The 26,007-nt window shown below is 35.8% G+C and overlaps 1 long non-coding RNA gene across 2 annotated transcripts in view; it reads right to left on the reverse strand.

The window, feature by feature from the left end:
• Positions 1-14,855, reverse strand: part of LOC103096704 (uncharacterized) — a 43,705-nt gene extending 28,850 nt beyond the window's left edge. Inside the window, exon 1 of one of the 2 annotated variants that reach the window (XR_471146.3) lies at positions 14,593-14,855. This is a non-coding gene — a long non-coding RNA (uncharacterized LOC103096704). Of the gene's footprint in view, positions 1-14,558 lie in introns of both variants that reach the window. The other variant, XR_471147.3, reaches the window with a different exon arrangement.
• Between the last annotated feature and the right edge of the window lie 11,152 nt (positions 14,856-26,007).

The following is a 26,007-nucleotide window of genomic DNA, read 5'->3' on the forward strand; positions in this document are numbered from 1 at the left end:
ATAATTATAGTATACAAATAGAAAACCATATAATCAAGAAGGAAAAGACAGAGAGATTGAATGCCACTTGATCCTAACTCTCATCTGAACTAATCAAAGGAGAGAAAAATATACAAGGAGAGATAATTCAAAGATCAACATACTTTCTGTTACAAAAGGAGAGAGAGACAGAGACAGAGACAGAGACAGAGACAGAGACAGAGACAGAGACAGAGACAGAGACAGAGACACAGAGAGAGAGTGGATATTCTATTTCAAAAAAATCATTTTTTTAAATTACTAAGATCTCTTAATATCACAGGCCAAAATGAGAATGAAAGAACATACTGCTGAAAAATAGTTGGGTACAAAAATATATTTCCCTGAACAAGGAAATAGGACAATAAGGGAAGAAAGAGTAGTGAACAAAGTGGGCAGATTAATTGAGGGATCAATATTACATAAAATGAACTCTAACTCTGACTTAGGGGGAGGGATATAAAAATAAAGTTTAAGAAAAAAGAAATATAGAAGAACCTATAATTGGGCTTTGGCAAGAAGGGAAGGGAAGAAATAGATTATACAAAATTAGAGCATTAGTGCTGAGCACAGATCTCTTCTATCAACATCAGTAAGAAAGTTATAAGAGAATAGGAGGGAGGGAAATTAAAAAATTAACAATCACATTTCTGAATGCACAAGCAAAACTAATGTAGTTAAGTAAGAAGAGAAGCAACAAAATGGGGGAAATGCTGGCAATGAATTTCTTTGAAAAATATTTCTTTTCTTAGATTACAAATTTATAAGAATTAGAGCTATTCCTCAGTTGATAGATAATCAGATAATATAAGCAGGAAGTTTTCAGAGGAAGAAATCCAAGTAGACAATAGCCACACAGAAATGCTCAAAATCACCTATAATTAGATAAATTCAAATTAAAATACCTCACACAAGTCAGATTGTCAAAGTTGACAGAAAAGGAAAATGGCAAATCCTAGGGGAGACTGTGGGAAAAGAGGTACCTTGTTGCCCCATTGGGGAAGATACAAACTATTCTGGCCATTCTGGAAAGCAATTTGTCATCCTGCTCCCAAAGTTAATAAATCAAGCATACCCTTTGCCCCAGAGATATCACTAATAGGTCCACTAGCTTATTTCTACAGAGATAAAAGAAAGAAGAAAAGGTCCCATAAGCCCAAAATGTTCATAGCAACTTTTTTGTGGTGGTTAAGAATTGGTAATCAAGGAGGCATCATCAATTAGAGAATGGTTGAATAAGTTATGGTCTATATAGGTGATGGAATATTATTATGCTGGAAGAAATGATGAAAGGATGACTTCCGAGAAATCTGGGTTGATTTTTATGAACTTATACAAAGTGAAGTGAGCAGAACCAGGAGTACAATTTATCTTGAAAACAGTATTATAAAGCCTAACAACTTCGAAAGATTTAAGAACTCTGATCAATGCAATTACCAGTCCCTATTCCTGAAGACCCCTGGTGAAACATGATATGCAGTGATGAACTTCAGAATGCAGATTAACACATTCTTTTTAACATGGCCAACGCAGAAATTTGTTTTGCTTGACTATTATTTTGCTTGATTATTGCCAGTGCAGGATGGTTTAAAATTTTTTCTTTCTCAGTGGGTGGTTAGGATTCAAGGAGGAAGAATTTTTAAAATGACCTATATGGAGGCATAAACTATCTCCAAAGGCAGCTCATTCAATTTTTGACTTATATCAGGATGAAATCTGTTTGCTATAGCCATCTATTGTTTTTTGTTCTGCCCCATGTGTACATGAAAAATAAGTCTAATGCCTCTTTCTGTATAAAGGTATTTCTTTTAGATACTTAAAAGTAGCTTTCATGACCCCACTAAATATTTAGGCAAAACATCCCCAGTTCCTTCAATGGATCCTTATGTGGTGGTTATTTTCTGTATGTTCTTCATTTTTTTTAGCATCCTTTCTAAATACCTGAACACAATAGTCTAGATGTAAATTTGGACAGAGCAGAGTATTGTAGGACTATCTTTTTTCTCATTCCAGTCACTGGGTAATTAATTTTGGTACCCTTGAACTCTAATTCCCAGCATCTCATGTTCCTTCACCTTATTTGCTGATGTAGGGAGGATATAAATTTAGTGTAGCCCTGCCTCTCACTCTCTCTTTCATTGATAGCATGCCATGGAGTGGAAGTAAGGTGAGAGGCAGGAGAACTTGTTCACGTGGTTTTAATTTTGTTAGATAATTGGGTTTTTTATTTCTATTTGCTTTTTATTCCTTCTACTTCAAGTGATTATACATAAACTCTATAAAATATAATTCTTGGAGTGCTAGATATTAATTTAAATCTTCCACACTATTCTTAATATAATCACCTGAGATTACATTATTTTTCTTGGCTGCTAGATTGCACTGTGATTCATTCATATTGAGCTTGCAGTCCCCCAAAACCTCTATTTTTCCGCATAAGAACTGCTATCTAGGATATGTCCTCTCATCTTGTGTTTGTAAAATAATTCTTTTAATTCATGCAAGATTTTACATGGTTCCCTATTTTATCTCATTATATTCAACCCAAAGTTATGTTGGTTGATGTAACCTTGCATTGGAATATGACTTCCTTCTAGGATCTTTGAAAGTTTCTTGATGTTCTTGGTACTACAATAAAGCAGGGATAAGCCATATGGAGTGGCAAGGAACTGGAGAAAGAAAAACTTACTATCTCTCAATGACTTTTGACTATCAGGAAGCAGCAGACCAAGGCAATTCTTGGGGGGGAGGAATGAAAGGAGCTCTGCCAGAGGCACCCTAATATTTAAGAAAATAGTGACTCTTTGGACTTACATGCATCCTTCAGAATAAAGTTTACTTATTCCAAGATATCTATTTTGTTTTATTTTAATTTTTTCTTTACTTAACAAACTTTTTTTCTACCTCTCATTCTACCTCCCCTATACTTAGAGAAAGAAAAGAAGAAATTGTACCAGCACGGCAAGAACAAATTCCACATTGATGCTCAAAAATGTATATCTTATATTTTTAAGACCCTTACCTTCTGAATTAGAATCAATATTGGTCAAAAAAAAGTATTGCAGAAAGAGCAGCAAGGGAGAGGCAATTGGGATTAAATGACTTGCCCAGGGTCACACAGCTAGGAAGTGTCTGAGGCCAGAATTGAACCCAGAACTTCCCATCTCGAGACCTGGATTTCACAATGCCTTCTCTTGTATCAAAGACTATTTCAATGTGAAGTACCTGAACACACTTTGGAGGATTTCTTCACTTCCTTAGGTTATAGCTATCTCTCAGAAAACCAGGGGAAATTATTGCATGATACTTCTCAGAATCTATGTTTCCACTCTATCCAATGAACCACCTAGTTGCCCCTAAAAATGTATATCTTCTGTATTTTGAGTTCATTATCTCTCTATCATGTGGTGGGTACATGCTTCATCATTAGTCCACCAGACTCATGGTTTTTATCAGATAAATCAGATAAATATTCATGTATATACCAGATTTCTTAAGTCTTTCAAAGTTGTTTGCCTTTAAAATGTTGTTGTCATTGTATGAATTATTCTCCTGACTCTGTTCACTTCACTTTGTACTTGTATTCTATTTAATAAAATCTTTCTTTTGTGAATTTGATGCAATTTAATTAAGTACTTGGTAGGTACTAAGGCCCTGTGCTAGGAAACAGTAAATCTATCTTAATATTCTGAGATGTATTATGCAATCATTTCTCCTGGTGTTCTGAATGATAGCTATAAGCTAAATAAGTGAGGAAATCCTTGAAAGAGTGTGCAGGTACTTCACATTGAGAGTCTTTGATACAAGAGAAGACATTATGAAATAATAGGAAAAATACAAGATTTGGCATCAATTCCTCTTATTTACTATACCAGTGATGGTGGAACTTCTAGCAACTGTGTGCCATGCCCTGCCCCACCTAGAGACTGTGTACCATGCTGTGCCCAACCTAGAGACTGTGTGCCATGCTGTGCCCCCACCCCGACTGAGTGCTGCACAGGCCCCCACCTTTACCCCATACAGGGGAGGGAGAACACTCCCATTAGGCTGCTGACAGAAGGGCAGGTAATGTGAAAAAATGTCAGGTATGGTGGAAAGAGGAAAGGGAGCAGCTCTGCCCAAGTCCCTCTGCCTTTCTAGTAGCAAAATCTGATAGGGGACAATGGCATACATGCCCACAGAGAGCTTTCTGCATGCCCTCTTTGGCACCCTTGTCATAGGTTCACCATAACTGCACCCAGCCATGCTATTTCTCAGATTGCCTGAAGCAGATATCTTTGGCCAGATTTCCTGAATAGTATGGCTCTGGATAATAAATTTGCATCATTAATGATGGCAAGAATGATAATGATAGCTGACATTTATTTGACATTTTAATGTTCATGAAGCACTACATATTCATGATCTTACTTTATCTTTAAAATTTTGTCTATTAACAAATAGGGAAACAATTTTTTTCTTATCTATTGGTGAAAAGGCTGGGATGTTCTACATCTTCTAAATGCAAATCTTCATTAGCCTCAGTAACTTGAACCAAGCTCAATTTGGAATTCTGGTACTGGATCTCCATGCTCCCTTCTCTTACAATTGTTTATCTCTTGTTCTGAATTCTCACAACTACCCTCCCTTAGCCCTCCCTCCAAAGCTCAAACATTGGCTAAGTTGAGATAACAGATACATCCTTTTTTCCAGTAACATTATATAATGGTAATAATAATAATAGCCAACATTTCTATAGTACTTAGTGCCAGGCACTGTGCTAAACAACTTTATAATTATTATCTCATTTGATCCTCACATTAACTCTGCAAAGTAGATGCTATAATTATCCCCATTTTAAATACAAGGAAACTGAGGCAGAAAGATGTGAAATGACTTGTCCAGAGACACACAACTCAGACACTTGTCTTAGGGAAGATTTGAACTCAAGTCTTCCTGACTCCATATCCAGTACTCTATTGACTGCATTTCTAAACACTATATACTTTTGCCTTCCTATTATTTGTTTTTTTCATACTACAAATAAAACTGCATTGAAATATGGAAGTGTCCCTATATTCATAACTTACAACCCCCACTACTAATCAAGTAGGGTAAGTGACCAGCCAAGATGGAGTAGGAAAAAACAATGTTCTTCAACTCACTCTCAGAACTACTCTATAAAGACCTAGAAAAATGCACCAGACCAAGACTTGATCAGGAAATCCAAGGAAAATATAATCATCTTTTCCATCCAGGTCAGCATGGAGAGACAGAGGTCTGTAAACATTGAGACAATTGTATGGAGCTGTCCAACTTGGCAAATTAACTAAGGCCTGGAGCTTTGCCCTAAAACAAGAAGAGATCCGGTGTGGAGGGGCTTAATGCTATGCCCAAAGCAGTCTCACACTGGCAGCTTGTGTGACGTGCCCCAGAGGGTCATAGATGCAGTACAGACTAAGGAGGGGATCTGCAGCTAAGGGTAGTGGATAACAACAAAGAGTAGTAAAGGACTTTAGGTTATATATACATACTAGACAAAGAACAGAAATAGAAGCAAGTAAGATATAGAGTTCTGATTCCTGAAGGAGAGCAGGTCTCAGAACTTCCCCTAACCCATTCTGAAGCTTGAAGTGGAAAAATCAGGGCAGGGAGATCAAACCAAGAAAGAATGTACTGCAAACCTATAGGACCTTCTACTGCTGATGGTGACTGGGCCAGGAGCAGTCTATTAGAGTTCCTAACAGGAAGACAAGCCCAGAGTTGTGTTGCTCAAACCCAAACCCTAGCTTTCATATTTTAGATCAAGAGAGCAGATAATCAACCCCCCACCCTTTATTAGATCACATTGGGAACACTGAAAATCCCAAAAGATTACAAAAGAGGGTCAAACAAGTCCCAGCCATTCACTCTAGAAGTTTGCATAGCCTGGCCTTTATGCAAAGTCCTAAAGTCTGAATTTGGGGTCAAAAAAGGGATAAACAAGCAAACAAAAGATTACCACTATGAACTTTAATGGTGGTAGAAACACCCAGGGCCCAGAACTTGAACCCAGGACCTCCCATATTTCAGATTCTCTTATAGCTGCCCAAATAATAGATTTCTAGAAATTTACAATATAACAAATTAAAGTCAATAACTCCATGAGAAATAAAACAAATTTAGAATGAAGTTTAAAAAATGGAAGAAAATACAGAGTAGCTCATATCAAATCCAATTCACATGGAAACCAAAACTTGTAGTGATAATTTTAAAGTAATTACACTACTTGAAAGCCATGATCAAAAAAAGAAGCTAGACATATTTCAAGAAATCATGAAAGAAAACTTGAAGTCTCTTAAAATCAGAGGGCAAAGTAAAAAATAGAATCTGTTGATAAGAAACCCCAAGATAATTCTCAGGAATATAACAATAAAAATATAGAACTTCCAGGTCAAAAAAATTTTAGTGAGCACCTAGAAAGAAAAAAATAATTCAAGTACCAAGGAGTCACAATCAGGATCACACAGAATTAGGTAGTCTTCACTATAAAATAGCAGAAAGAATGGAATACTATATTCCAAATGGTAAAAAATAAAATTCTTACAATCAAGAATAACTTACCCAGCAAAAATCAAATGTAATCTTTCAAGGAGAAAAATAGATTTTTCATGAAATAAAAGACTTCTAAGCACTCTTGATGAAGAGAAAAGAGTTGAGTAGAAACATTGAAATTCAAGGAGAGAAGTCAGGGAAATATAGGAAGATAAGTATGAGTGTGCAATTATCAGGGGATTGATCAAGAAGTAAGTGTTTATATCCTAAGAGGGTGAAATAATAAAAAAAAAATCCTCTCAGAAATACCAGGGGTCATTGAGGAAGATAATTAGGACAAAGATCTTATCAATTGTTTTATTATGTTGTGATAATCTTTATAAATAAAGGAAAGGGGGAAATGGAATACATAAAGGGGAAGAGAGAAGATGAAGGGGAAAACATTTCAGATAATCAAATATACACAGGTTGACTATCTGAATGAGAAGTGTTGGGGGAACAAATTCTCACTTTCATCTGGACTGACTGAGGAAGGAAGAATAACAGCAAGTTGAATATAGAAATACATTTTGATCAATAGGGAAACATAAAGGAAAGGGAAATTTGTTGGGTGGGGGAATAAAGAAGGAACAAATAAAGAAGGAAAGAAAGACAGAAGAGAAAAAAGAGGGAAGGAGGGAGGAAAAGAACAAGGGATAAAGAAAGAAAACCCTATGATTGGGCTCTGGGTAAGAGAAAAAGAGGAGGACAAAAGAACAGAATTAGATTACATTAAAACTAGAGCACTGATGCAATCATGTATCTGACTTGTGATCATTTTCTTTTTAAAGAGAAGATAGGAAGGAAATAAAGAGAAAAAATAGAAGATAAGGAGATGGAGATATATACAATTCATGAAGATAATTATAAATGGAATTAACTCACCCATAAAATTGAAGAGGATAGAAGACTGATTTAGAAAAAAGAATCCAAAAAATATTCTTCGTACAAAAAACCAGAAGAATCCAAGAATGTTACCTGGAAGAAATACACTTAAAACATAAAGATAACAGAGTTAAAATAAGGGGACGGTACAAAATCTATCACATTTTAGCTGAAATAAAAAAGGCAGGGGTAAGTAGCCATCATAATCTCAGACAAAGCAACAGCAAAAATAAAATTGATTAAAAGAGATAAATAAGGAGACTACATTCTACTAAAAGGCATGATTGATAATGAATTAATATCAATACTAAATACATTCACTGAATAATGAAGCATTAAATACTTAAGTTAAATGAGTTCCAGGGGGAAATAAGCAATAAAACTCTAATAGCAAGGTACCTCAATGCACTTCCTTTCGTATCTAATCAACTCCAACCAAAAAATGATAAAATGATAAAGCAGTGATCATCAAAACCATAGGGTACTAGCTAAGAGACAGAAAGGAAGATCAGTGGAATAGACTTGGGGTAAGTGATCTCAGCAAGATAGTCTATGATAAACCCAAAGATACCGGCTTTGGGGACAAAAATCCACTATTTGACAAAAACTGCTGGGAAAATTGGAAAACAGTATGGGAGAGATTAGGTCTAGATCAACCCCTCACATGCTAAGCCAAGATAAACTCAGAATGGGTGAATGACTTGAACATAAAGAAGGAAACAATAAGTAAATTAGGTGAACACAGAATAGTATACTTGTCAGATCTTTGGGAAAGGAAAGATTTTAGACCAAGCAAGAATTGGAAAAAATTACAAAATGCAAAATAGATAATTTTGATTATATTAAATTAAAAAGGTTTTGTACAAACAAAACCAATGCATCCAAAATTAGAAGGGAAGCAACAAATTGGGAAACAATCTTTATAACAAAAACATCTGAAAAAGGTCTAATCACACAAATTTATAAAGAACTAAATCATTTGTAAAAAAAAAAAATCAAGCCATTCTCCAGTTGATAAATGGGCAATGGACATGAATAGGCAATTTCCAGATAAACAAATAAAAACTATTAATAAGCACATGAAAAAATGTTCTAAATCTCTTATAATCAGAGTAATGCAAATCAAAACAACTCTGAGGTACCACCTCACACCCAGCAGATTGGCTTACATGATAGCAAAGGAAAGTAATGAATGTTGGAGGGGCTGTGGCAAAATAGGGGCATTAAATGCATAGCTGGTGGAGTTGTGAACTGATCCAACCATTCTGGAAGGCAAATTGGAAGGCACTAAAAGACTGTCTGCCCATTGATCTAGCCATAGGACTGCTGGACTTGTACCCCAAAGAGATAAGGAAAAAGCTTTGTACATAACTGCACAGTTTGTGGTGGCAAAAAATTAGAAAATGAGGGGATGCCCTCCAATTGGGAAATGTCTGAAAAAATTGTGGTATCTATTAGTGATGGAATATTATTGTGCTCAAAGGAATAATAAACTGGAGGAATTCCATGTGAACTGGAACAACCTCCAGGAATTGATGCAGAGTGAAAAGAGCAGAACCAGGAGAACATTGTACACAGAAACTGATGCACTGTGGTAAATTCAAATGTAATGGACTTCTCTCTTAGTAGCAATGCAATGATCCAGAACTATTGGAGGGACATGTGAGAAAGAACCCTATCCACATCCAGAGGAAGAACTGTGGGAAAAGAAACACAGAAGAAAAACAACCACTTGATCACATGGGTCATTGGGGCTATGACTGGGAAAGTGGACTGTAAAAGATCACCCTAGTGCAAATATTAATAATAAGGAAATGGGACTTGATCGATGGCACATGTTAAACCCAGAAGAATTGTGTGTCATATATGGGAAGAAGGTGGGAGGAGGGGAGGGAAAGAACATGAGTCTTGTAACCATGGAAAATTATTCTAAATCATCTGATTAAATAAAATTTTAAAAAAGATAAAATGAAAGAATAGAAATTTAGAAAAGTTAGATATTATAGATCTCTGATGACTAGCGAATGGGTATAAAAATGAGTATATGTATTCTCACATGTTCATGCCACCTTTACAAAAATTGATTTGGGCATAAAAATTTCAAACAAATACAGAAAAGCAGAAATGTTAAATATATTTTATGAGTTACAGTGAAACAAAATTATATTTAACAAAGGACTATAAAAGAAACAATTAAAAATAATTAGACTGATTTAGTTCTAAAAAACAGGTGCATCAAAGAACAAATCAAAGAGATAATTTCACTAAAGAAAATGACAATAATGAAATTACATATCAAAATTTTTCTGTGGTGCTGAGAAAATAGCTCTTAAGGAAAAAAATCTATATCTTTTTAAAAAAAGAAAATATCAATAAATTGAGCATACATAAAAAACAAATTAAAATGTTTTAAATAATTAATCTTTAATTACCAAAATGGAGATCTTGAAAATAAAAATTTGAACACACAAAAACAAAACAAAATCAGAAACATGAAATCAATTAAACTAGAAGCATTTTATAAACCTTTCTTTCTTAGAATCCATACTAAGTATCATTCCAAGAAAGAAGAGTAGTAAGTGCTAAGCAATTGGTGTTAAATGACTTGCACAAGGATCACATAACTAAGAAGTGTGTGAGGCCAGATTTGAACCCAGGTCCTCCAGCCTCCTGTCCTGGTGATCTATCAACTGTGCCACCTAGCTGCCCCTAACCAGAAAATTTTTAAATAACATTTTTGTTTTTCCCCAATTGCATGTAAAAAAAAAATTAAGCATTAAAATTTTTTTCAGTTCAATTTCTTTTCCTTACTCCCTTCTCTACCCCATCATTGAGTTGATAAGCAATATGATATAGATGATATACATTTTATGTATGCAGTCATGGAAAACATTTTTCTATATTAATCATTTTGTGGAAGAGAATTTAAACAAGAAAATTTTTTTTCACAAGATACAAATCCATTCTTGTTTTTTTTTTAAAGCAGAAAAAGGAAATTAACATATCCTTGTTGAATTTAAGTGTATCTATCTAAAACAAAGAGCCAGCATTACAGATTGTGGGGACAAAGTAGAAAGCTTTCCAATAAGATCAGACATAAAGTAAGATTGGATATAGTACAAGAACTGTTAGTTACAACACTAAAACAGTATAAACAATTTGTGGGAATAATTGTAAGAAAAGAGGAAATAAATGTATCACTTCTGCATATAAAAGGATCAATTGAAACTAACTTTAGCAATGTAGCAGGATATAAAATAAGTCCTCAGAAAATATCAGCATTTCTGTATATTACTAATGAAACCCAGAAGAAAGAGAGAGAAATTCTACTTAAAATAACTACAAAGGGGGAAGTTGGGTAGCTCAGTGGATTGAGAGCCAGGACTAGAGACGGGAAGTCCTAGGTTCAAATCTGACCTCAGACACATCCCATCTGTGTGACCCTGGGTAAGTCACTTGACCCCCATTGCCTAGCCCTTACCACTCTTCTGCCTTGGAGCCAATACACAGTATTGATTCCAAGATGGAAGGTAAGGGTCTTAATAAAAATAAATAAATAAAAATAACTACAAAGTGTACAAAGTTCTTGAGAGTCTATTTGCCAAGACACATACAGGAACTATATGAATGCAACTACAAAAGGCTTTCTACAAAGACAAACCTAAATAATTGGAGTACTATTCATTGTTCATAGGTAGTAGAGCTAACAATAAAAATGACTGCTTTTTGACATAAATTACTTATTCATTGCTCTACTGATTAAACTATGAAAGGATTACTTTATAAAGCTAGAAAAAAATAATGAAGTTCATCTTAACAAACAAAAAATCAAGTATCTCAAGGGGAATAATAAAAAAAAGTGAGAAGGAAAGAGAACTAGTAATAATAACTTAAATCTCAAAATACTGCAAAAGTGATCAATGAAATAATTATGTAATGGTTCTACAGATTAGAGAGACAGTACACCAAAATAAATGAGCACAGTGTATAAGATATCCAAAGAGAACTCAGAACCCCTGGTATAGAGGTTTGCTAACCCCTTTTTAAGGCTGTTCATCTACCTATGGAGAATACCTTTCACCCAATTCTCACCTGGGGTTCCAAGAAGTCGCAGCATGCACAGCAGCCACAAACCAGTAAAACTATCTTGGAAGATGAGTTAAAAACCAAGTTAAGGGTAACCAACAGACCTCAAACCCACAGGTGAGTTAGAGGGGACATGCACCCCAAGCATGTGAAAACTTCTCCCAGTGGGATGGGCAGATGAGAACAATCTGTTCCAATGACCACAAAGATAGCTGAAGCAGGCACTGCTGAGTGTTTAGAGGTTGGTTGGTCAGATATCAAAAATGCCAGGGTCATCCACTGCATCCTAGGCCATAGCCAGTCATCCAGATTTTTGTCTTGCTACTGGATTCATTGAATCTGAAGGAGAGAGTGAGGCTGACCACTTTGGGTAACTGCCTCACTTAAATCCAATTCACCAAGACATCATGGAATGACATGTTTGGTCCTCTTCCAATATGAAAGAGAAACAAACAATACCAAAGTAAATGAGCACAGAGGCAGAATGTTTGATAAATCTAAAGACTCTGGCTTCTGAGGGCAAGCATTCATTCAATCAAAATTACTCTGAAAATTAAAAATCAGTCTGGAGGAAACTAAATATTGACCAACACTTCAAATCACATAACAAAATAAGTTCCAAATGGGTACATGACTTAAACATAAAGGGTGACATCTTAAACAAATTAGAGGAAAAAGGAAGAAATTGCCTTTCAGATCTATTGTAGAGAAAGGGCCGATGATCAAAGGATAGTGAAGATTACAGAAGATAAAATGGACAATTTTGATTATATAAAATTTAATTTTTTTTGCAAAAACAAAATCAATGCAGCTAAAATTAAGAGGCAATCAGGAAATTAAAAAAAATTTTTTTGCAGTAAGCATTTTTTTACAGTCTCATTTCTCAGGTAAAAAGCAAAGTGATTCAAATATATAAGAATAAAAATAATTCCCCAATTAATAAATGTCAAAAGATATGAATAAGCAGTTTTCACAGGAAGAAAGCCAAACTATCAATACCCACATTTAAAAAAAATTCTCCCCGGTCACTAAAAATTAGAGAAATGCAAATTAAAACAACTCTAAGACTCTACTACTTCACTCTATATCAGATTGGCAAAGTTCATAAAAGAAGGTAAATGATGAATGATGAAGAGAAATTATGTAGGAAATACATTGTCTTGCAGTTGAACTGTGAATTGGTCCAACTATTCTGGAAAACAATTTGGAACTAGGGCCCTAAAGTTGTTAAACCTTTGATAAAAAAAAAATACTGCTAATAGATCTATACCCAAAAAGAAACAAAGAAATAGGAAAAAAAGATACATCGGTACAAAACCACTTTAGTAATCCCTTTTTGTAAAGCCAAAGAAATTTTAGTTGAGATACCCACCAATTTGGAAATGGCTGGACAACTTATGGTATGTTTAATGTAATGTAGTGTTATTGTGTTGTTGAAAACAGATGACTTTAAAGTAAGCTGTATGAACTGAAATAAATAGGAGGGTAATTTATACTAAAACAACAACACTGTAAAGATAAACAACTTTGAGAGAATTTAGAATTCTTGCTGACTTGAGTCAATAATCATTCCAGAGGATTTATGATGAGACATGCTACCCACTCCTAACAGGTGATGGAACCAAGATGCAAATTCTGATAATTATTTTGACATATCTAATAATCAAAGCTTTTTTTTTCTTGACTACACATATATTTCAAGAATTTTTTTTCCTCTTTTCAATAGGGGAGTAGGTGTGAGGAAGAGAAAAATAGATGAGTAGTCATTAATTTTTTTTTAATCAGTTAAGGTAAATCTATGATTTTTTAAAAAGCATTTTATTGAGCCTTTACCAGGCAAATGGAGGAATATAAGAAATTTTCTCTGTACAAAAGGCACCATGTCACAATAAAAAAATTCTTTACCAGGATACAAGAGTATAATAAATTTTGTCTTTATTTCATAAGTATATGGTGTAATTTGTTGCCATTTAGTTTATTTCAAACATGTCCTGCTCTTTGTGACCCCATTTGGGGTTTTCTTAGGAATGATTCTGGAGTGGTTTGCCGTTATCTTCTCCAGATCATTTTACAGATGAAGAAATAGGCAAACAGGGTTAAGTGATTTGCCCAGAGCCACATAGCTAGTGTCAGAGACTAGATTTGAACTCAGGAAGATTTGTCTTTCTGACTGCAGGCCCAGAACTCTGTTCACTATGTCACCAAGCTGTCTGGTAGTGTAGTTTAGCAGACATAGTAGACATTTGAGCCTACCATGATTTATGTAAATGGTAAGAAAAACAAGACATCAATAAAAATGTCTTTTAAAAAAATAAAAGAGGAGGAAATATCTGAATGATAAAGTTGGAGTAAATAACCCCTAAAATCTATTTCAACTCAAATTCTATGATTCTAAGATCCACGGGGGAACTTCAGAGTGGGTCTTACAGCTAAGGGAAGCCCATTGCACTCTAGGAGTCACTCAGCTTAATACCATAGTAAATATCCCATCAGAATATCAACAACTGACCTATGGAGCATAGCAATATCTACCTAGTACTAGTCGTATTATTCATGGGACTCTTGATTTTCTGGCATTACAAAGAGAAAGGTCAGGAATCTTGCTATTTTCTTCAAACACAACAGAAAATTGACAAAATTTTTAGAAACAGAAAGCTCCCAATTCAGTATCATTTTCTTTTTGGTCTTCAAGTTAGTGTCCTGTGTTGAGAACCACAGTTCCCTTACCTTCCTTCTCTTTTTTTCACCTTGCTTTCTACCTGCTCGTTTTTTCTCTGCTTTAACTCTGCATCTTTTTTTGTTTGTCATTTTATAGAATCTTATAAAATTACAGAATTTAAAACTCAAATGGATTTCAAAGACCACTTCTTCCACAATCATTCCCAATGACAAATATATACTACTATATGTATGGGTTTGGCCAAAGCAGTAATTTAATTACAAGAACAAATGATGATTAATGTGATGCCAAGAATTATTTAAAGGTAGAGGGATAAAGCATATGATTAAGAGCTTACTGTTCTCTAAAAAGATCTCAGATGGGAGCCTTACGATTTTTTAGATGTTCAGCATCACCAATCTGGGTACCGCCATCTTGTGAAAATCCAACGGAATACACTGGGAACAACCAGGATTCTTGAGTCTCCATCTTCTTCCTCAACTCATGGACAATATGCCCACAAACTTAAGTTTTTCTACATCTTTGGACCAGTATCACATAGAAGGCTACCAAGCTGAATGAAGTCCAAGACAAGAGTTTCAGTCTTGGAATTCTGAACTGTTCAAACAGTATTTGAATGCTCCAATACTGCATCTGGTCTTGGGTCATGTGACTAGAACTCAAGAGCACCGTGAAAAGAATTCTCAGAGTAGCCAATGTGGGATGGTGGCTATGGAAACACATTGAGTCAATATAAGAATCTCTAAATTTATTTCTCTCAGCTGAAAACTCCTAGATGTTTGTTCCCTTTATGTTCCTGATACATTCATAAGAATTTTGCTAGAAGGAACATGATGATTTAACTGCTTATCCCCTAGATTTTGCCAATTTGGCATGTCAAAGAGCCACTGTGACTCACTGAATGTCATGTTATAGTTAACCCATCCATCTTTCCTGTGACTAAAGTGGACTTCATTGGATGGTACCAAGGAAGAGGTGAGGTGAGCACAAAGCACATTTATCATAGAATGTGAGGACTTTAGCATTTGAGCCCTGGCTTTAGAGTTAAAAGACATGGGATTTTCAAACTCTGACTGTACCACTTCCCTGTGTGACCCCAAGAAGGTCCCTTTACTTCTCTGTGCCTCACTTTGCTCATCTGTAGTCATTGAGAGGATTTTATAAAAGTGCCTTCCAGATCTAAGTCTATGATCCCATGATGCACTCCAATTTCCTATCTTGCTATGTTTACACCAAGTTCATTTGAACATTGGATCACTTTAAATATGAATTAAAATTCAAACATTTCTAGGTGGGCACATCTACTTTTTCCATTGTGACACAACAGTCCTGGTGTACCATAACTATTTGATAATAGTAAGGGATGGGAAGGGCAAATTATTACCAAGACTAGAAAATATAAATGGGTTGCTTATGACAAAGATGGAGAGATGAAAGGTTCTAATCAAGATCAGCTTCCTTGAAAAAATATATCAGCAACAATAAAGAAGGTGCAGCAATAAAACCAAATGTAAATATAGGAATTGATGCCTTCTGCTAAAACATCAAGTTACTTTTGACCTTTACAAGATATATGTTTTAAAAATTTTAATAAAAGTGAGATTTGGGGGGATTGTAGGACTGGGTTTTGAAGGCAAATGTTTTTTTTATTCCCTTTGAGTTATACCCACTTAGTTCAATTCACTATCACACATTTAGAGACAGAAGGTACTTTAGAGGTCATCTTCCTTTTACAAATGAGGAAACTAAGGTCCAGGAGGTTGAGTGACTTGTCTAAGATTATATATGTAGTTTGTGACAGAGCCAGGATTTGGAGTCAGGTTCTTTGACTGCAAATCCTATACTAATTTGGAGGAAGGCAGAGTCAGTTTCATAGATGACATTTGCTTTGAAATTCACATGGAATTCTGATAATCTAGTTGTGGATAAGTATTATAATTTAAATGTCTTATTTAATATTGCTTGAGGACCATGAATGTATTGGGCACTCTTCAGAATCCAGAATTGTGCACACATTACAATCAGTTTGACCATACTGTGTATTTTTAATTTTAAAAACCCTATTTTTTTCTTAATAATTAAGACAGAAAAGCAAGAGTCAGACAAATGGGGGTTAAGTAACTTGCCCAGGGTCATAGCTAGGAAGTGTCTAAGGTCAGATTTGAATCCAGGTCCTCCTGACTCCAGGCTTGTGTTCTATCCACTGTGCCACATACCTGCCCCTCATACTATGTATTTTTGATATGGTCTGGACTTTCCTCCACTCTCTTTCCTTCCTTATTCCCAGTTGCCTAAAACTCATTTCTTTCCTTTGTTCTTTAGGGCCAGTCCTAGGTAAAATCCCAAAGTAAGTTTCAATTACCAGCTCAAAGTCTTTCTTTGGCACCCCCTTGTCCCCTCCTTACATTCTGGCATTGTGCTGCTCTCAATCTGACAGGGCCATTCATTGTCCATAACCAGCAAGGGTCCCCAACTCCCACGAAATGTTCCTTCATCCCTTCAGTGAAATGCACCATGAGACAGTGGCCAGGATACAGCATTGGGTACCAGAAGAGCTCCATTCCAATCCTCCTTCAGTCATTTATTACCTCGGTGACCTTCAATGTCTTCATCCCTTCATTTCCATCAGATGCAAAATGAGGGAGTTGGACTAGATAACCTCTATGGCCCCTCCCAACTCTAAATCCATGATTGTACAAGTGTTAGTGGACTACTAAAATTAGGTTTCACCCAGACTTGTCCTGCTAATATTATTTTTCCCAGGTAACAGGATAATTTTGAAAAGGAGAGGGGAGAAAACTTGGGAGAAAGGTTCATGACCAGATTGCTTATTTCATTGGTGTGGGAAATTCCTGCTATAGAAATTCCCTGCACCAATACAGATCAGCAACTCCTTTATGAGTTTAGAGCAAAAGTTTTTAACATGGGATCTGTGAACTTATAAAAAAAAATATATTTTTAAATGGAAGCTAGGTGACTCAGTGGGCTGAGTATCATGTCTAGAGAAAGGAGGTCCTGGATTCAAATGTGATCTCAGACACTTCCAAGCTATGTGTGGCCCTGGGTAAGTCACTTGGCATTGCACTCTTCTACCTTGGAACCAATACACAATATTGATCCGAAGGCAGAAAGAAAATTAACATTTTTAAAAATTGTATTTTAGTATAGCTGGTTTCTTTCATTATTCTACATGTTATGTTATACATTAAAACATTATTCCAATGTTTTGTATGATTGGATATGTAAAGTCTGTATCAGATTGCTTACCTTCTCAGAGTGGGGGGGGGGATTGAGGGAAAAGAGGAAGGGAGAGAACTTGAGACTCAAAATTCTTTTTTAAATGTTGGAAACTGTTTTTACATGTAATTGGGGGGAAATGAATCTAACTCAATTTTTTCAAAACAATATTTCTGAAAAGAGGTCCATAGACTTCACTAGATGTCCAAAGGAGTCCATAACATATAAAAAGGTTAAGAATCCCTATCAGAAAGAGGTGCTTTGGACACTGAGAAGTTAGTGATTTGTCCAAGGTATGTGTCAGAAGCAAGAACTGAATGGAGCCTGATCAGAAGGCAATCTTCTATTCACACCATTGGGTTATCTTACTTTAATTAAACATCTGCATTAGTCTACAAAAGAATAGCTTACCTGGGGTGAATTTTAGACTCATGGTAGGCAGAATTTTGAAAGCAAACGGATGGACTTTTGGGTACCATTTATCTCACCAGAGCCAAAGAAATAGCCCTATTCTTTCACTTGCAAAATTTCCTCCCCTAATCCATCTACTTGAAAGTACACCAGATTCAGGATGAAGGAAGTTGAGTTCTATGCAAAACTCTTCCACTAGGTCCCTATGTGACCACTGGACAAGTCACTTAGTATTCCTCCTATACCTTAGTTTCCTTATTGAGAAGATTAAAAAGCTTGATAAAAGGAAATGGAATTCCCTCCATGCCCCACAGTTTGCTGTATTTCTGTTGTTATTCTGAGTCACTCACCCCAAGGAAGAAGAAGACAGTTATCTTTTTATTTGCCATAGGTGTCCAAATGGTCAGGCATCCCCAGAGGAGCGTAAGGATGGGCTTTCTTGATTCGAAAGTTTCCCCCTAAATAACAGCCCTGTGGATTTATAGAGTCAGGGGTGAACTAGTGCCTAGTGCTCCTTTAGATAGTGAAGGGAAGGACAAAATAAAAGAGAGAAATAAACTTCCCAGAGATGATAATGAAGAATTTAGGCACAGGATCGATAGAAAGGGAACCAAGCTAAGATGTCTTGTCTTTCTACCCCTGCCATTTTTGAGCTCTATAGTGGAATGGGAAAGGAACTGACAGGAATAGAAAAATTGGGTTCAAGAACTCATTCTGACCTCTTGGAGCCTCTTTTTGTTCACATGACAAATGATACTTATGTGACATGCCCTGCAGAAATGTAATGAGGAAGGCATACATAAGGTGCCAAATAAATCTGAGTTATGCTTATTAGGTCTTTATATATGCTTTTGTTTCACTTAACTTCTGCCTCTTAATTTCCTAGTGAAGCATTTTTATTTTGTTTTTTAAATATATTGATGTTAGGGAGTGGGAAGAACATTTTAAGATTCCCTCAGAGATCTAAGGAAATCTAAGACTGCAAAAGAGAGAAGTACAAAACCTGTGGAGCTTCCCAGCTCCTTAAATGGGGACTATTTCTACCTAAATGGGCTAAATTATATCTAAGGTCTTTTCCAGTTCTGAAAGGTTTTTATTGGCTTTGAAAACCACAAATGAACATTTTCCACATTGTATTCTATTTTTATTTTTGTTAAACATTTCCCAATTACATGTTAATCTGGTTCCTCCTCACTCTGGAGTTTTGAGGCTTCTCAGGACAATTACCCGGACCATAGAAAGGAAAAGTGACTTGACCAGGGTCACAAAGCTAGTGTATGTCAGACATAGGACCTGAACTCAATTCATAGAGATTCTGAAACCAACTGTGTGTGTGTATGTGTGTGTGTGTGTGTGTGTGTGTGTGTGTGTGTGTGTGTGTGTATTAAGCCAAGTTGTTTCTCAGGGGATGTTTTCATTATTCAACTTTGAAAACGTTATCCATGCCACTTGCATACCCCTGTTTTAGTCTGAATTATCAGGAATTTATCTATAATCTTTAATTATGTTGCTTCATTTAAAAAACTTGAATTGACTTGAATAAAGAGATGTGGTGTGAAAGAGTATATAGAATCCACCTTAAAAATATTTTTAAATTAAAACTCTTACCTTCCATCTTAGAATCAGTACTGTGTATTGGTTCCAAGGCAGAAGAGCAGTAAGGGTCAGAGAATGGGAATTAAATGACTTGCCCAGGGTCATATAGCTCGGAGATGCCGAGACCAGATTTGAACCTAGGACCTCCTGTCTCTAAGTCTAGAATCCACTTCTTGACATTTGGCAATGTCTCAGGTAACTCCTGAATCTATAAACTGCAGAATTAATTGCAAATCTATACTAATAGAGGGAGTTTCCTCCTAGGGATTCCCTTAACCAATGAAATTACAAATCTACTTGAACCAGGTTCTGGGATCATAGAATGTTGGACATCAAAGTGATTTTAGAGATCGCCTACCCTAGAGGTATGAAATTTCTTTGTCCTGAGAAGCCTCAAAACTCCAGAGTGAGGAGGAACCAGATTAACATGTAATTGGGAAATGATTAACAAAAATAAAAATAGAATACAATGTGGAAAATGTTCATTTGTGGTTTTCAAAGCCAATATTCAATTTAATGAAAATAACTAAATTAATTCACTTATCCAGTGTCATACCTATCACACTAGCAAAACAATATTTTATCGAGCTAGAAAAAAAGAGTAAAATTTGTCTAAGTCAATATGTGGTTTCTATTTGACACCACTGACCTCATCTACTTGCCCCTTTTAGTCTTTAAAGGTAAAAGCTCAAGAAAATTAAGGGACAATTAAAAATAAATGGTCCCTTAAAACAAAGTTTTTTATATCTTTACTGCTCTATGTGGAATACTCAAATATAGCTTTGTCCACATGTAAGACAAGGCATCAATATGGAAAACCTTTTAAAAAATTCGTTCTATTGTTGTTGTTTTTTTTCTTCAGTGCTCCTGGATAGTCTTCATGACTCATCAACCTTCAGCCTATAATGACATTTAAGATCAGAAAATTTTTACTCCTGGTGACTGCCCTACTATTTGCTTTTTTAGGTTGGTTCTTATGTATTGACATAGCAAGTTCTGTGTTTTGGAGAGTGTGGCATTTTAGCAATTGGCGGATACCCACTATGTGGATTGGACTTTGGAAGGTTTGCTATCTTCAACGTTATTCTGAATTCAAGTATACAACAACAGTCTGTGTTAAAATGGATTCCAATTGGCATATCCCCACAGAATTCCAATACTGCCAGGACATGATCATATTGCCCATCTTCCTGCAAGGGATTGGTCTGATTTTGAGTCTGGGGGCATTCTTGATTATCTCCAGGAATGAACCATTCCCACGTTTCGTTGACGCATGTCATGTGATTGCTGGATGTTGCTTCATCATCAGTAGTGTCAGTATTGGCATCTCAGTGACCTGGAGTACCTACATGGATTTGTCAGACCAGACCACCATGCAATTTCCAAAAGACTTTCCAGTTTACACAAACCAATTAGTTAGGAAAGAAACTGGGCTTGCTTTCCCATTGGGAATTTCAAGTGCAACTTGTTCTTTGACAAGTGGGACGTTTTTCTTATGTGAAAGGTATTGTTCAAAATTTGATCAAGTGCATCCTCAGAACATAACTTCAGAAGTCTAAGGAAGCTGACTGGATCAATGCCATGAATAGTTATGGAGACCTGGTTCCTTTGTGAAATGGCCCAAAGGAATTTCTCTAAAAGATCTCCTATTTCTGGACTTAGCAGTTTTCACTCTTTGCCATGTGGTGCTGAAGTGACTGAACTCTGCAAAAATTGGATTCTGTAAATAGAAATGTATGTAATCTGCATGTTTATATATTGCTGTATGTATTGCTGCATGTACACATATTCCATGTGTTCATTTTATTAAAATTTTTATATGAAAACGAGTTATTTAATTGTCCAAGATGATGGTAAGTATATGGTTTCCATTTCTGCTCCCACCTCCAAGGGCTAGTTCTCTCATTGAGGGTATCCCATGGCTCCTGAGAATAATGGCATAGTGGATAGTATAAACCAGGAGTCGGAAATCTGCAGACACTTACTAGCAATGTGATTCTAGACAAACCATTTAATCTTTTGATGCCTTATTTTCCTCATTTGTAAAATGGGGAGGTTGAGCCCAAAGCCTTCAAGATTGCATCTACCTCTAAATCTATGCTCTTAGAATTTTTCTCTAAAATCAGAGATTTGGACTAAGTAGCATCTGAGATAACTTTTAGCTGCAAATGTATGCTTCTCTAATCATACGTGAAAATGAGGGGGTTAGGGCCAGGTGGTGTCTGAGGTCCTTTCCATTTCTGAAGCTATAATCCTAGGAACCAGTTATCTTTTGAACATTCACTTTATTAATACATACATTTCTTTCCTCATTTTCTCATGAATACACCTATCCACTGTGCCAATAGATACTACCAAAATGTCTAAAAGCAGCTCTGGGCTCTGTAAAATAAAAGTTAATCACTGAGCCTGCTAGAATCAATAATTACATAATCTTGAAGTTGGAAAAGACCTCAGAAGTTAGCCAATCCAACCATTACTTCACAAGAATCCCCTCTACATTATACCCCACAGTGGTATGTGTCCTTGGCTTGAAAAGCTCTAGTGTGATTTTTTAAAAACCCTTACCACGGTCTTGGGAGCAATATTGCTTCCAAGGCAGAAGATCAGGAAGGGCTAGGCAATTGGGATTAAATTACTTGCCCAGGCTCATAGAGCTAGGAAGGGTCTGAGGCCAGATTTGAACCCAGGAGTCTCCTAGTTGTTCCTGTAGTATGATTTTATCTCAGTTTAGTACTCCTGAAACTGCCCACTCTTCTTTTGGACAGTTCTAAATGCTAAGAAGTTTTGACAAAATTCAAGTGTACATCTATCTCTTTGGTACTTTCTTTGCTTTTCTCCCCTCTCAGGCTAAGCAGAAAAATGCCAATCGCTCTTCTATATGACAATACTTAAAGACAGTTGGCACATTCTTCTACGTCTTAATTGGATCTAACTCCTTCAACTGGCCTTTTCAGGACAATCAACATCCTGATTAGTTATGTTTTTCTTCTGCCCCCCCCCCCAAATCCTCCAGCTTAACATTGTTCTTCCTAACATGCAAAATCCAGAATTGAATCCAATATCAGATGGGTTCTGGTTAAGGGCAGAGTACAGCAGGATCTACATCCCTTTATTCCTGGACACACTGATACTTTTCAAGTCATCCAAGATAAGCGCTTTCCTGTCTACTGTATGATATTACTGACCCATCCTGAGTTTGTACATCACTAAAACCCCAAGATCTTTGTATAGCTAAATTGGCCACACGTCCCTTGTCTCATATTTTTTAAAATAATTTTTGAACCTAAGTGTAACAATTTCATATGTATCTCGATTAAAGTTCACCCTTTGATCAACTGAAATTTGGATTCTCTCATTGTTTTGTGCTCTCTCCATGACATCTGAGACTTACTAAGTCATTGGTAAAAAAAAAAATGTAATGCCACAAATCTAAACAGAGATCCCTAGAGCACTCATTGAATACCTTCTTCCAAGGTGAAATCAACTCATTAGTGACTATTCTTTTTTTAAAAAATCTTTGCCTTTGGTCTTAGAAGCAATATTGTGTATTGGTTCCAAGGCAGAAGAGTGGTAAGGGCTAGGCAACAGGAATTAAGAGACTTGCCCAGGGTCATACAGCTAGGAAGTGTCTGGAGCCAAATTTGAACCCAGGACCTCCCATCTCTGGAATTTTTCTCTCATTCCATTGAGCTAACTAGCTGCCCCCCATTAATGACTATTATTGATCTATCTAATGAAGTAGTTTTGAATTCATTATCATTTTACTATTGTTTATCTCATGAGTCTCCATCTTTTTCAAAAATCAAGTAAATAATATCTGATTTTCTCTCAAACCTATAACAAAGAAAATCATAAATATTGAAGTTGAGCATTATGACCTTTGATATATATTTTCAAATTTGTCTTAGTCAACCTAGCAAAATTCTATTATATTCAAGAACCAGGCAATGATGTTGTTCTCTTGTTCTTAATACTGATTCATGTTTATATATTCCCTAGCAATACATCAGGAAATTTAGAAATTTAAGAAGACTATGTTTGTAGCATTCCCATGACCTACCAATGAGTAACCCGATAAATAAAGGAAATAACATTAGTTTCCAATTTGACTGATTCTTGATTAAACTATCCTGGCTCTTTGCAATCACTATTTCCTTTTCTGGACTTTTATAAGGATCCTTTTTGTAGTACATTCTAGAATTTTGCCATGAACTGCAATAAAGTACATTGGTCTGTAGTTAATTAGGACATAATCTTTTTAAAAATTGGAATGGCATTTGCTCTTCTCTAGCCCTCTGGAATCTCTTATTTTTCACAACCTCTCAAAGATCATTGACAGAGACTCTGCCAAAGCATAGACCAGTTCTTTAGAATTATTTCTCTTTGTGACTTCAAGTTTTCTTTCTTGAGAGCTTCCCATCTCTTCTGGGTTGATTTTCCCGATAGAATATTGTCTATTAGAGCCTACCTTTCCATTCTCTGATCCCTTTGAGAACTGATATCCCCAAATCTATGTCAGACTATCCTGTCTTTTTTCTTCTCATTTACTAAGCTGAAGATGAGGTAGTCACTCCCCAACAAGTTTCTTACAATTTCCACATGAGTCACCAATTCCTTCTTATTGAGTAGAATCAAATTCAATATAGAATTTCTGCTTGTTAATTCCTCCAATTTTTGAAGGCTGAAATGATCACTAAGATAAATCAAGACATTTTTCAGCAGCTCAAATTTTGACCTAGAGAGAAGACATACAGAGGTTCAAATAAAGTCTAACTGCTAATGAATAGAACTAAGAAGTAGAAAAATTAGGGTTCCTTTACCCCCAGTGAACTCTCTATGAATTAAAAAATATATTCAGTAAAATATTAAATAAGTAACTCATTATTTATTAGGATTCCATAAAGCTAAGAATTCTAACTCTACCTGCTGAGGAGTGCCTAGCATTCATTGCTTTCTTTAGAGATCACTCCAATAGGTGGGGCAAAGTGAGATATCTGTTATAGCCAATGTAGAAAATGGTCAATAAATCTGTCTGGTACCAGCTCTATCAAGGTGGAAAAACCAAAAAGTAATTATGACTACTCTTGGTCTAAGTAGAATAAAAAAACCGTGGATCCGAATTTGGCATTTAGTTTAGTTGTTTTACTTTAACTTTCCAAACTATTGAATCCAAGTACTAAAAGCCTGAATTATTTATACACTCCCCCAAAAGGGTGAATAATGTAAATAAATAAGAATATTTATTCTTAACCCTAAATAATTTAAAGTGTATGGTTATGGTGGGTCATAAATAATCTGGTGGGTTAATGCTTAAAAACAAATGTATTAATGATTATAAAAATCAGTGTTGAAATTATGACTCAAGAATGACTCAAAATAGCTGTCTTATGAAAACTCAATTATTTTACTGTAGTAAGCAAGTGTAAAAAAGTTCAAGTCTGAATTAATTCTATTGAAATGAACAAAAATATGGTGACTGTGGATAGTATTATTATGTCTGTATAAAAGTTATCTTTGAAAATTACTGTTAACTGAAAGAATATTGTAATACTAGAGTAACAGCCAGATTGGACTATGACTATCTGTGAAAACTTGGCTACTCTCAGCAATCCTGAAAGATGTGTGATGCAGAATACTATCCACCTCCAGAGAAAGAGCTGCTGGAGTTCAATGGATGAGAGTCAAAGCAGACTATCTTGCACATCATTACATTTATGGTTTTATTTGGGGGTTTTGGTTATGTGTGAGTGTGCTCATACAACAATGACCACTGTGGAAATGTGTTTTGCATGACAATAAAAATAAAATTTTTAAAAAAGAAAATGATTGTTACTGAGTTTCCAGAAAAAAAGGGTTAATAAGGACAACACTTTAAAAAAAGCAAAGGACTCTTTCAGGCAACGAGCAGCTGACAAGGATGTTAGTCTCTCCTCTGCCCCCCTTCCAAACTCACTAATCTTCCCCCCAACAAGGTGTGAAACCAGGACATCATGCCGAAGAAGTGGTATACAGACATTTCAGACAGGAGAGCTGGTGGCCCAGCTCTAGCAGGATACAGAGAAGAGGAGCCTGCCAAAAAATACAACGAGACTTCAGCAACACCTCGTAGAAAATGTGTACATAAAAGGAGCAAGGGAAATTGGGGCTCTTTAGAGTATTTCACTTTATAGTACAGCAGAAATTGTTCAATATTCTTCATTTCCCCATTTCTCTGACAACCTGGGGATTTGTCAATACTGTCTTATCTCAATGTGAGTGTGTTGGTGTATATGTACAGATATGTGAATATGAGTCTGTGTGTGTGTGTGTGTGTGTGTGTGTGTGTGTGTGTGTGTGTGTGTGTGTAAATCTGGATGGGTGCAACTGTGTACTAAGATTAAAGAAGCTTCTTAGTGAATAGAGTATTGCTTAGCCAATAAATATTTGAAAACACAAGTCTCATGCCCCTCGGTGATTGTCATCACTCCTTCCTCTCTTCTTATGTTGACAAATTTGGGTCATTTTTAATTCAAGATGAAACTGTTGGTTTAAAGGGTCTT

Source organism: Monodelphis domestica, chromosome 8, assembly GCF_027887165.1.
Source record: "Monodelphis domestica isolate mMonDom1 chromosome 8, mMonDom1.pri, whole genome shotgun sequence".
NCBI classification, from domain to species: Eukaryota; Metazoa; Chordata; class Mammalia; order Didelphimorphia; family Didelphidae; genus Monodelphis; species Monodelphis domestica.